Source organism: Schistocerca nitens, chromosome 2, assembly GCF_023898315.1.
Source record: "Schistocerca nitens isolate TAMUIC-IGC-003100 chromosome 2, iqSchNite1.1, whole genome shotgun sequence".
NCBI lineage: Eukaryota > Metazoa > Arthropoda > Insecta > Orthoptera > Acrididae > Schistocerca > Schistocerca nitens.
Window position 1 is genome coordinate 178,982,020 of NC_064615.1, and position 13,030 is coordinate 178,995,049.

Genomic DNA, 13,030 nt, shown 5'->3' on the forward strand with positions numbered 1-13,030 from the left:
CACATATTGCTTTGAAACAAGCAAAATGTAAAACTCCTGGCACTATTTAAAGATCTATGATGTTCAACATTTTGTCAAGTTCTTTTTATGTCATTGTGTCAACCAGAATACAAGTGAACAGGGATCTGTAGCCTAATCTCTGGAATGGATTGTAGAGCATCACCTATTAGGTTCAAGAATCACAACAATAACAGAGACAAGACATTGATATGACATTACTACTTTATTATTCATAACCTGACATACAAGACATCCACATGGTACAAGGTTCTAAACCACACCGACTTCTTTGGGCTCCATCCAGATATTGTACTGAGCAGTGTGTGTTCGCCGGTCAGGGGCACTATTTTTGTTGGTGTCCCCATAGAGCCCTACTCCTGCCACTGTGCAGAGCACTGGGGAGAGTGATGGTCAGTGGGCATAGTCAAGCCGGTGGGTCACGCACAGATGTGCTTGACATGGCCAGCTGCTGAGCAGGCCATTGCTGGACAGATTCTCGGTGCTGGTGCAAAACGATGAAAGTGGCCAGCCACGCCATGACCAGCTGCGAAGCATTACACGATTGGACCATTCATCATTATGGACTGGCCCACAGCACTCCTACTGTATAGGTGATATGGTGCCAAATGTTGTGGTGAGCACGAGCAGCCGTGCAGAGATTCGCTTGGTGCAGGCAGTGGCAGAGGCTGAGGCAGCTGGGATGGCACATCAGTAGGAGGACCTGGAGCTGTCTGTGACATGGTGTGCAGTAGCTGTCATTGTGATTCTCTTAGAGCTGTAATAGTGAGTATACTATCTGCTGACAAATGCAAAAATATAGCAGCATAATCGTTTGAAAGTAACTGATATGTTTGTATGAGTTGTCAAGCTATCATTCTGTTATGTGTCACACAATTGTTACAGCCAGCGTCCAATATCAGATCATTGTTTGCAAGTTTCACATAGATGTTCTCTGGATCAAAGTCTCTGATGTCAAGTTTGATGACAACTGGGCCCATGCCAGGCTCAGCTGTGTGTCCACGCAGAGTCCACACTGGTTTTAGGTGATTTAATGAGACCATCGTTGCTTAGCTCTCACTTGCATGAATCTATATAGATACTTGTTTAAAATCACTGACAACTGAAAATGTTGCCAACTGTGAAACATACATATTTAAGCCTTTCTTAAATGCAAAATATGTTAAAGCTGCCAAAATTCATTGACAAATTAGTGATCTGTGTGAAGAAAACATTGCAAGTGCTCGAACGATTAGAACATTCAATGGTGACTGCCCAAATATTTTTGATGAGCAATGAAGTGGGCAGTCAGCCCTCTTTACGTATGATCTGATGCAAAACATTCATAAATCTGAGAAGACAGATGTTATGCAACTTCAAAATCATCTCATATCTTTCCTTGTGTTTCAAGAAATGTTCTGTGTGAAACTGTAACGTTCTTTGCACAACAGTTTTTAGCATGGATAGGGACTACAACTGCTGTGTTCGGATGCAGGCTGAGTTGGCATCCCTTTGCTCCCAGCTTCAGGCAGTGTTGGCTTCGGTCACACAGCTTGAGGCTGTTGCCAATGGGCATCACTGTGGGGGTCCGGATGGGGGTTTGTCGGGGACGGCCAGCTCATCCCACGCATCCCCCGATCGGACTACGACTGTGGCTGCCCGGGATACTGCCCACATTGAGGCTAATCCCTCACCTGTGGTAGAGTGGGAGGTCATCTCGAGGTGTGGCAGGGGGCGAAAGACATTCCGGAGGGCTGAGGTTGCCCCTCAGTCTGCAAGATCCGGGCGGTTGCAGAGGGTGGGCTTACTGGTAGTTGGGAGCTCCAACGTCAGGCGCGTAATGGGGCCCCTTAGGGAAATGGCAGCAAGAGAGGGGAGAAAACCAATGTGCACTCCATGTGCATACCAGGGGGAGTCATTCCAGATGTGGAAAGGGTCCTTCCGGATGCCACTAAGGGTACAGGGTGCACCCATCTGCAGGTGGTCGCTCATGTCGGCACCACTGATGTGTGTCGCTATGGATCAGAGGAAATCCACTCTGGCTTCTGGCGACTCTCTGATTTGGTGAAGACTGCCAGTCTCGCTAGTGGGTTGAAAGCAGAGCTCACCATCTGCAGCATCGTCAACAGGACTGACTGCAGACCTTTGGTACAGAGCCGAGTGGAGGGTCTGAATCAGAGGCTGAGACGGTTCTGCGACCGTGTGGGCTGCAGATTCCTCAACTTGCACCATAGGGTGGTGGGGTTTCGGGTTCCGCTGGATAGGTCAGGAGTCCACTACACGCAGCAAGCGGCTACACGGGTAGCAGGGGTTGTGTGGCATGGACTGGGCGGTTTTTTAGGTTAGATGGCTTCGGGCAAGTACAGAAAGGGCAACAGCCTCAAAGGGTGCGGGGCAAAGTCAGGACATGTGGGGGCCAAGCAGCAATCGGTATTGTAATTGTAAATTGTCGAAGCTGCGTTGGTAAAGTACCGGAACTTCAAGCGCTGATAGAAAGCACCGAAGCTGAAATCGTTATAGGTACAGAAAACTGGTTGAAGCCAGAGATAAATTCTGCCGAAATTTTTACAAAGGCACAGACGGTGTTTAGAAAGGGTAGATTGCATGCAACCGGTGGTGGCGAGTTTGTTGCTGTTAGTAGTAGTTTATCCTGTAGTGAAGTAGAAGTGGATAGTTCCTGTGAATTATTATGGGTGGAGGTTACACTCAACAACCGAGCTAGGTTAATAGTTGGCTCCTTTTACCGACCTCCCGACTCAGCAGCATTAGTAGCAGAACAACTGAGAGAAAATTTGGAATACATTTTACATAAATTTTCTCAGCATGTTATAGTCTTAGGTGGAGATTTCAATTTACCAGATATAGACTGGGACACACAGATGTTTAGGACGGGTGGTAGGGACAGAGCATCGAGTGACATTATACTAAGTGCACTATCCGAAAATTACCTCGAGCAATTAAACAGAGAACAGACTCGTGGAGATAACATCTTGGACCTAGTGATAACAAACAGACCCGAACTTTTCGACTCTGTAAGCGCAGAACAGGGAATCAGTGATCATAAGGCCGTTGCAGCATCCCTGAATATGGAAGTTAATAGGAATATAAAAAAAGGGAGGAAGGTTTATCTGTTTAGCACGAGTAATAAAAGGCAGATTTCAGACTACCTAACAGATCAAAACGAAAATTTCTGTTCCGACACTGACAATGTTGAGTGTTTATGGAAAAAGTTCAAGGCAATTGTAAAATGCGTTTTAGGCAGATACGTGCCGAGTAAGACTGTGAGGGATGGGAAAAACCCACTGTGGTTCAACAACAAAGTTAGTAAACTACTGCGAAAGCAAAGAGAGCTTCACTCCAAGTGTAAACACAGCCAAAACCTCTCAGACAAACAGAAGCTAAACGATGTCAAAGTTAGCGTAAGGAGGGCTATGCGTGAAGCGTTCAGTGAATTTGAAAGTAAAATTCTATGTACCGACTTGACAGAAAATCCTAGGAAGTCCTGGTCTTACGTTAAATCAGTAAGTGGCTCAAAACAGCATATCCAGACACTCCGGGATGATGATGGCATTGAAACAGAGGATGACAAGCGTAAAGCTGAAATTCTAAACACCTTTTTCCAAAGCTGTTTCACAGAGGAAGACCGCACTGCAGTTCCTTCTCTAAATCCTCGCACAAACAAAAAAATGGCTGACATCAAAATAAGTGTCCAAGGAATAGAAAAGCAACTGGAATCACTCAACAGAGGAAAGTCCACTGGTCCTGACGGGATACCAATTCGATTCTACACAGAGGACGCGAAAGAACTTGCCCCCCTTCTAACAGCCGTGTACTGCAAGTCTCTAGAGGAACAGAAGGTTCCAAATGATTGGAAAAGAGCTCAGGTGGTCCCAGTCTTCAAGAAGGGTTGTCAAGCAGATGCGCAAAACTATAGACCTATATCACTGACGTCGATCTGTTGTAGAATTTTAGAACATGTTTTTTGCTCGCGTATCATGTCGTTTTTGGAAACCCAGAATCTACTCTGTAGGAATCAACATGGATTCCAGAAACAGTGATCGTGTGAGTCCCAACTCGCTTTATTTGTTCATGAGACCCAGAAAATATTAGATACAGGCTCCCAGGTAGATGCTATTTTCCTTGACTTCCGGAAGGCGTTCGATACAATTCCACACTGTCGCCTGGTAAACAAAGTAAGAGCATACATAATATCAGACCAGCTGTGTGGCTGGATTGAAGAGTTTTTAGCAAACAGAACACAGCATGTTGTTATCAATGGAGAGACGTCTACAGACGTTAAAGTAACCTCTGGCATGCCTCAGGGGAGTGTTATGGGACCATTGCTTTTCACAATATACAGGGGTTGTTTTTGAAGTAAGGGCCGTTTTTATTTTTTAAAAAAGATACAAATACTTTTGTAAAAAACTTTTATTTTCTGATTCTACACACTTTTACCTATTTTTCTACATAGTTGCCTTGTTTATTTAAGCACTTGTCATACTGTACAACTAAGTTTTTAATTCCCTCTTCAAAGAATTCGGCCGCCTGCTCCAACAGCCAAGAGTTCACGGCCGCTTTCACTTCATCGTCGTCATTGAAGCGCTGCCAAGATGGTGTTTCAGGTACCGGAAAAGGTGAAAATCGCTAGGAGCAAGGTCAGGGCTGTATGGTGCATGGTCCAAAACTTCCCAGCCAAAAGAATCAATCAAATCCCGAGTCTTTTGAGAGATGTGAGGCCTAGCGTTATCGTGCAGGAGCAAAACTCCTTTTGTCAGCATGCCGTGCCTTTTGTTTTGAATTGGTCTGCGGAGCTTCTTTAGAGTTGCACAGTAGGCATCTGAGTTGATTGTCATTCCTCGTGGCATAAAGTCCACTAGCAAAACACCGCACCGGTCCCAGAACACAGTTGCCATAATCTTGCGCTTTGACAGCGTCTGTTTGGCTTTGACCTTGACGGGTGAGGTTGTGTGTCGCCATTCCATCGATTGTCGCTTGCTTTCGGGAGTGATATGGGATACCCATGTTTCATCTCCAGTGACAATTTGACTCAACATGTCATCCCCTTCTTCCTCGTAACGAATCAAAAAGTCCAATGAAGAGGCAAATCTCTTCCCTTTGTGGTCCTCTGTGAGGAGTCTGGGTACCCACCGAGAACACAGTTTCTTATAGTTTAGGTTTTCAGACACAATTTTGTACAAAACCGATCTTGAAACTTGTGAATTCCAAAGAAAGAGTGGAAATTGTGAATCTTCTGTCCTCACGAATCTTTGCTTCGACTGCAGCCACCAAATCATCACTGATCACAGAGGGCCGGCCTGAGCGTTCTTCGTCATGGACGTTTTGACGGTCATTTTTAAACTCTCTAACCCACTGATGCACTTTACCTTCACTTATTGCATTCAAGCCATAAACTTCTGTTAACTGACGATGAATTTCTGCAGCTGATAGGCTTCTTGCGGTCTAAAAACTTATCACTGACCGTATCTCACATGCGGCGGGCAATTCAATAATCGTAAACATTATAAAGTAGCACAGCGATGCGTACACGTCAGCTACAGAGCTGCAACTTGCATCAGTGTGAACAGGAAGGATGCCGGCAAGTGGCGCGGTGGCTTGTTGCGGCATCTGCGCGAACTACGGGACTATACGCGCGAGCGGCCCTTACTTAAAAAACAACCCTCGTATATAAATGACCTAGTAGATAGTGTCGGAAGTTCCATGCAACTTTTCATGGATGATGCTGTAGTATACAGAGAAGTTGCAGCATTAGAAAATTGTAGCGAAATGCAGGAAGATCTGCAGCGGATAGGCACTTGATGCAGGGAGTGGCAACTGACCCTTAACATAGACAAATGTAATGTATTGCGAATACATAGAAAGAAGGATCCTTTATTGTATGATTATATGATAGCGGAACAAACACTGGTAGCAGTTACTTCTGTAAAATATCTGGGAGTATGCGTGCGGAACGATTTGAAGTGGAATGATCATATAAAATTAATTGTTGGTAAGGCGGGTACCAGGTTGAGATTCATTGGGAGAGTCCTTAGAAAATGTAGTCCATCAACAAAGGAGGTGGCTTACAAAACACTCGTTCGACCCATACTTGAGTATTGCTCATCAGTGTGGGATCTGTACCAGATCGGGTTGACGGAGGAGATAGAGAAGATCCAAAGAAGAGCGGCGCGTTTCTTCACAGGGTTATTTGGTAACCATGATAGCGTTACAGAGATGTTTAGCAAACTCAAGTGGCAGACTCTGCAAGAGAGGCGCTCTGCATCACGGTGTAACTTGCTCACCAGGTTTCGAGAGGGTGTGTTTCTGGATGAGGTATCGAATATATTGCTTCCCCCTACTTATACCTCCCGAGGAGATCACAAATGTAAAATTAGAGAGATTTGAGTGCACACGGAGGCTTTCAGACAGTCGTTCTTCCCGTGAACCATACGCGACTGGAACAGAAAAGGGAGGTAATGACAGTGGCACGTAAAGTGCCCTCCGCCACACACCGTTGGGTGGCTTGCGGAGTATAAATGTAGATGTAGATGTAACAGAACGCTTACAGTATTAGAAATTGTGTGCACGCTGCATTCCGGAAATGATGATGCAATTGCACAAAACCAATTGTTTAACCAGTGCAATGGTTTCTCTCCAGAGGTCCTGTCTCGAAAGGAAGTAGTTTTTATGCCAAATTAACACTGGTACCGAAACATGGTTTGTTTGCATTACACCGAAAAATGGCAGTCCTTGGAATGGAGGCATTCCACATTGCCCAAGAAACTGAAGTTCCAGCAATCAATTTCAGCCCAAGAAATCATAAACACTATGTTTTGGGATAGACAGGATGTTTCACTTGTGCGTTTTTTGTCTCAGGGTAGTGCAGTCAATTACTGCAAGATCTTAAAGAAACAGCACTGTGGAATCCAAAACAAAAGTTACGTCAAGATGAGCAGAGGGATTGTTTCACTGCAGCCCACTCCCATTCATTACAGTCATATGACTGGGAACAATTTGATAAACCTCTGTAAAGCCTAGTGCCACAGTGCCTATCACTTGTTCTTGTACTTTGTACTTGCCAGTTAGTGATACAAAGAAGATGACAATGCCAGTACGTCAGTACAGAAGTTGTTAACAGATCAGTCAGGGGTTTCTAAGAGGTTGGATATTAGAATATAGGTGGAAATTATGTTGAAAAGAAGATTAACGTAAAAATAAAGTTGTTATGGTATTGTGTTTCTTCTTCTTGTTACAGGGGTCTGAGAGCTGTCGCAGCATCCATCAACTTGCAGCATCCGTCAACTGTCACCGAATGCCTCAGTTGTCATCAATGCTTCAACCTCAGCATTCTTCCTTATACTCTTCTCTCCATCCCTTCTTGAATAACTCTCAGCCACCCATTCTGTGATATACAGGGCATGAAAGGCAGTAATGATGATTGCTGATGTAGAGCAGATATCAAATGTAGACTGAAAATGGTAAGAAAAGCATTTCTGAAGAAGAGAAATTTATTAATATCAAGTACAGATTTAAATGTCAGGAAGCCTTTCCGTCAAGTGTAGATTTAACTGTTAGGAAGAATTTTCAGAAGGTATTTTTGTGGAGTGTAGCCTTGCATTCATGGATGGTAAACAGTTCGTTTCTGATATGCAGTGCTACAGAAGAATGCTGTAGATAAGATGGGTAGATCATGTACATAATGAGGAGGTACTGAATAGAATTGGGGTTACAAGAAGTCTGAGGCAGAGCTTGACAAAAAGAAGGGATCATTTGGTAGGACACTTTCTGAGACATCAATAGATCACCAAGTGGGGGAAGTAAAAATTGTACATGGAGCCCAAGAAATGAATAAGTAAGCATGTTCACAAGGATGTAGGTTGCAGTAGTTATTCGGAGATGAAGAAGCTTGCTCAGGATAGAGTAGCATGGAGAACGGCATCAGATCGCTCTTTGGGTCGGGATCAAAGACCACAACAACAAACATTTTAACATTTAAAATCATTTTTGAGGACCAAAGTAAAGGATAACGGCCCTTCCCTGCCTGTTGGATATCCAACATTGTTGGACATCCTTGTCACATCTTCTTTCATGTGATAGGAAACCACCCAAATAATTAAACTTTTTACACATTTCATTTGATGTCTGCCAATGTCCACGTCACTTCCCTCCTCTCCGCAACATTAATATTCTATCATCTCAAAATTAATATTCATACTTCTAGTTCTGTATTCTTCCAACAACTTCCTAAGCATGCAAGATAAATCCTCTTCATTGTTTCCTGCAACAACCTGGTCAGCAGCATTGAGAAGTGTGTACATACACTGGTTTCTCACTTCAGTTCCCATGTCCACACACTTTCCAAGCCAAAGATCCAGTGTCATCCGCACATACAACTTAAAAAGTGAGAGAGGCAGATAGCACCCTTACTTCAGTTCTTTAGTTATTCTGAAAGTCACTCAAGAAATCACTGTCCCCACTTTAATGACCTATTCTGCTGACTTGTACAGCTTTATAATATTTCTTAAATAAATTTTTGATAGTTCCCCTGATCACAGCACCTCAAACAATATCGTGTCACTGTGTCATATGGCTCATCAAGATCCATGAAAACCAAATGACTGCTTCGATTCCTTTCCAATCTCCATGACTTTTTTAAGGTAAAGATGTCATATACATGAAGAGTCAAAAGCCACTTTGTTCTTCCATTTCAATTATAATCTTCCCCATTCTAGATTTTAAAATCCTCCTCTACAGCCCAGAATTCAACACGTGACACTTATGCAACAATCATTGCTACATACTTCCTTCCTTTCTTTTTGTGTGTTCAGCTTAGACACACTAAGTTTTACTCTCTGGAATTTCCTCCCCACACTACATACATTCATTAAATGGGCTGTACCTCACTAACTCTACTGATACATTTCCAGACCGTGGTGATTTCCCAATTTTAATTGGTGTAGCTGCCCTCTGCACCTCTTTTGCATTTATTTTCTATACCTCTTCAACATCCTGGTTCTCTCTCATCTCCCACTTTATTTTCTTGTACTCTAACCTTCTGTTAGTGAGTCTTTCAAATTATTCTCCCATTCTATCAGACTGATACTCAGCAGGTTTGCTCTTTCTTTCAACTCTTTCCTCAGCCCTGCAACAATTTTCCATGCTGCTGTCACTTTTGTACACCCCAGTGCATTGATCGACTCCCATTTATTATACCAAATTTCTTCCCCCCCCCCCCCCCTAACATGGCGTTATCCTGTTTGTCACTTGTTCTCAAGCAATTATTATAGATCGTCATTTTTAGGTTTGCCATTTCTTCAATCCTTTGGATCCACCCTTGTGGGGGCTGCTTTTCTCCTCGTTTTTTTCTGCCCCAGTGTTTCAAATGCTGCTTCATGTATGCACTTTTTAATTTCTTGGTACATGTGTTTCGCTGCTTCTTCTTCTACAACATTTGTTTTTTATTTTATTTGAAAGTGGTAGTTACTTTAAAAATGTGCCTTGTACAACAGAGGAAGGGAAGGTATAACAAAACTTCATGGAAAGACCGAGACACCAACAAAAAAAACCCTATAATGCTCCAAAATTAGAAATGTACGAAGTACAAAAATGCATATGATAAAATAATGCTAGCATTTGTTTCTTCCCCATCCTACTTTATTTTTCAACTCAATACCTGCTTCACCTTCCTCATTCTGACATAACATTCTTACTTCTTCTGCAGAATTGCTAGATTCATTTCTCAATCCCTCCATTTCATACACAATTAACAGCACCATCTGTCAGTCCATCTACTGTAGTGTGTTTCCAACCTGTTGGTACATGGGACCACCTTCCTTTTTCGATCACCTGAGAGCTACTTATCAAACATGTAACACATTATCAAAAGAGTATTAAAAGTTGCATCATGCTTCAAAGTCCACATTTTACAGAACACTATCGTATCGTAGGTTTAGTGAAATGGTTCCTGTGTGAGAGGCAGGCACGATTCCTTCTCCAATAGAACTATGTCAAAGCCAACTAACAGGCTAACGACAGATCTACTTAAGTGATTTGCTTGACCACTTACATAAATGACATCAGCCCTGCACCCAATTAGAAGGCACTTGTCTTCAGTTATATACATTAGCATTCTATATACACACTCCCACTTGTACAAGTAACACACAACAACCTGAACTAAGCAGCTTGCAACCCAACAATCATGTCAATAACTGCACAATTGAGAGCAAATTAAGTGTACTTTACAATTATCCAAACGATTACATATGATTCTAATACCAGCTTGACATTAAGGATACACTGACCTTGATCTTTTCCATTTATCTTAAGTTTCAATCAAAGCCTGCCTTTACAGTGTTAACAGCAACTCACATCATGTTTCTGGTCCAATACACAATCCTAGCATAGCTCCACACATGCCTGAATAGATGGTAAAATTCCGCCAGGAGTGGCTCTAGTGATCCCATCCCCCACCCTAATACACACAGACAAAACAAAAATGCGCACACACACACACACACAAAATGGTGCTGTAAATCTCTAAAATAGCTTAATAGCTTCTAACATTGCATCATATCCACAGAGTGAAAAAGAAGTAGCACCACTCAGAATGATGCAAACTTTAAACATAATATTGTCAAAGAAGAGGGAAACATTATGGGGAAAAAATTACAAAAATTTTACCATTGGATGGTAGAATATGTTAAATAAAAGACAAGAGATACATGGGTCTTCCTCAGTTTGCATCTGAGACACTTGGCATGACTGTCAATACAGAATTGCACACTGCTGGTAAAGCTCTTTTACATGAATGATGACTGTGCACCAGTAGCTCTGCACAAGTTGACCAGACAGTCAAAGGTATGAAATACACATTGGTCCAATGTTTGCCAACAGTCTGGAAAAATTGACTAAGAAATTCTTACAGGCAGGTTCTTTTGATATGTGGTGTAGCAGGAAGAGGAAAACAACTGATCCAACATCAGTAGATGTGTCCACAGTGTTACAGGAGGGGGCAAGCTGTGGTGTGCAAATATGCACTGCATGGAGAATTGCCCAAAATTTGGACATGCCTGTGAGCACAGTGCATAAAATTCTACAAAACATCCTGCATAACTTCCATACAAAATTGACCACTTTCAGGAGTTGCTTCATGCTGACCTGCCAGTAGGACAAACATATGCTTAGAATTACTTGCTCTCATCAAAGTGGACATGGAATGGTCATGGAACATTCTGTGGACAGGCAAAGCCCGCTTCCACATCCAAGGATGTGGCAACACACAGAACTGCACAATACTGGCAATGTAAAACCCACTCACACACCAACCAGCTTCAATCTGCAAAGGTAAGTATGTGGTGCCGTTTGATGGCATCATTTATTGTAAAGCCATATTTTTTTTGAGGAGATGGGTATTGCGGTACCTGGTACCTGCAATGTCACTGGTAAATACTATGAGACTTTTGTGCACCAAAACCATTACAACTTTTCAACAGCATAGTTGCATGGGTAGGATCATTTTTATGCAAGATGGCACTCCTCCACACATTGCACAGCCCTGAAGCAGCTGCTGCAGAAGCATTTTGGAAATGCTAGAGTTATCAGTCATCATTTCCCTATAACCTGGCTATACAGACCAACTGATTTTAATCCGTGTGACTTCTGGCTGTGGGGTTATCTGAAAGCCACTGTGCTCAGTGCTCTGATCACAAACGTAGCTGAATTGAAGGCACGCATTGTGCAACACATTCTGAACATGACCCGAGGCATTCCGATCTATTGTGAAACATGCTGTTTCTCAATTTCAATTTATGGCAGAAAATGTTGGACAGCATGTTTAACATGTCTTGCATCAGTCTAAAGGCAGTTAAAAAACAATTTCATTATTGCTTTTCACGTTTTATGGGTTCAGAACAGTTATAAACCAGTGCTGTTATTGCGTTTTGGGCAGTTTTTGGCTTCAGGGCAATTACAACCTCTTCTTCCTACTCAATGTAGTACAAACTTGCCCCTTTCCATTGTGTATGGGCTTACCTAACTAATAGTCCACAAGTGTTGAATGCCAGACTTGTGTAGTCATGAACATTGTACAATTGGTTTAATGTGCAACACACACCATAGCCTTCGTATTGCAATTCACCTGTCATTTGTAGCTGAACCCATCTGCATTACAGTGCTCACAGTACTACCTAGTGGGAGAATTTACATTAATTTTTTCCCCTCATAATACTCCTCCCTTCATTGCTAATATTCCGTTCAAATCTGACATCATTCCAGCAGCAGTTCCGTTTTTACAGGGTTTTGAAACTGAAACTTTAATTATAATCACCATGTATATTCTACAAGCCATCTTACAATCTGTTATGGCAGAAGATACTTTAAGTACCAATACAATTTGCTCCCAATTCTCTTTTCCTGATCTTTCTGTAAGTGATGCATGGAAAGAACAACTGTCAATAAGCCTCCATATTAAATCTGTGATGAAGCTTTCTTTGCCTTTGTGGCAGTTTTTTAACACAACTATTGAACCATGGCAGGCCTTTCTTGTCACTTGCAACATTGCTCAGCATATACACATCTAAAGAACGTTATACAAAACACTTGAATTTTATCCCTTGATACTTCAGATTTTCAGACCCAGAGATTATTACAATAATCTGTTACTCTGGCTACAAAAAAGTATTTTCCTATCTTCCTTAAGATTCCTTACACCCTATAGTCATTTAGGCTGTAACTGATTTCATCCTCAACAGTTTTAAAAATTTGAGTCTGTCATCAGGAGAGCATGATGTTACCATCACACTTTAAATGCTCGAAGTCCCAGGTGCTGGCCGGAGTGGCCAAGCGGTTCTAGACGCTTCAGTCTGGAACCACGCGACCACTACGGTCGAAGGTTCGAATCCTGCCTCGGACATGGATGTGTGTGATGTTGATGTCCTTAGGTTAGTTAGGTTTAAGTAGTTCTAAGTTCTAGCGGACTGATGACCTCAGATGTTAAGTCCCACAGTGCTCAGAGCCATTTGAACTATTTTTTTGA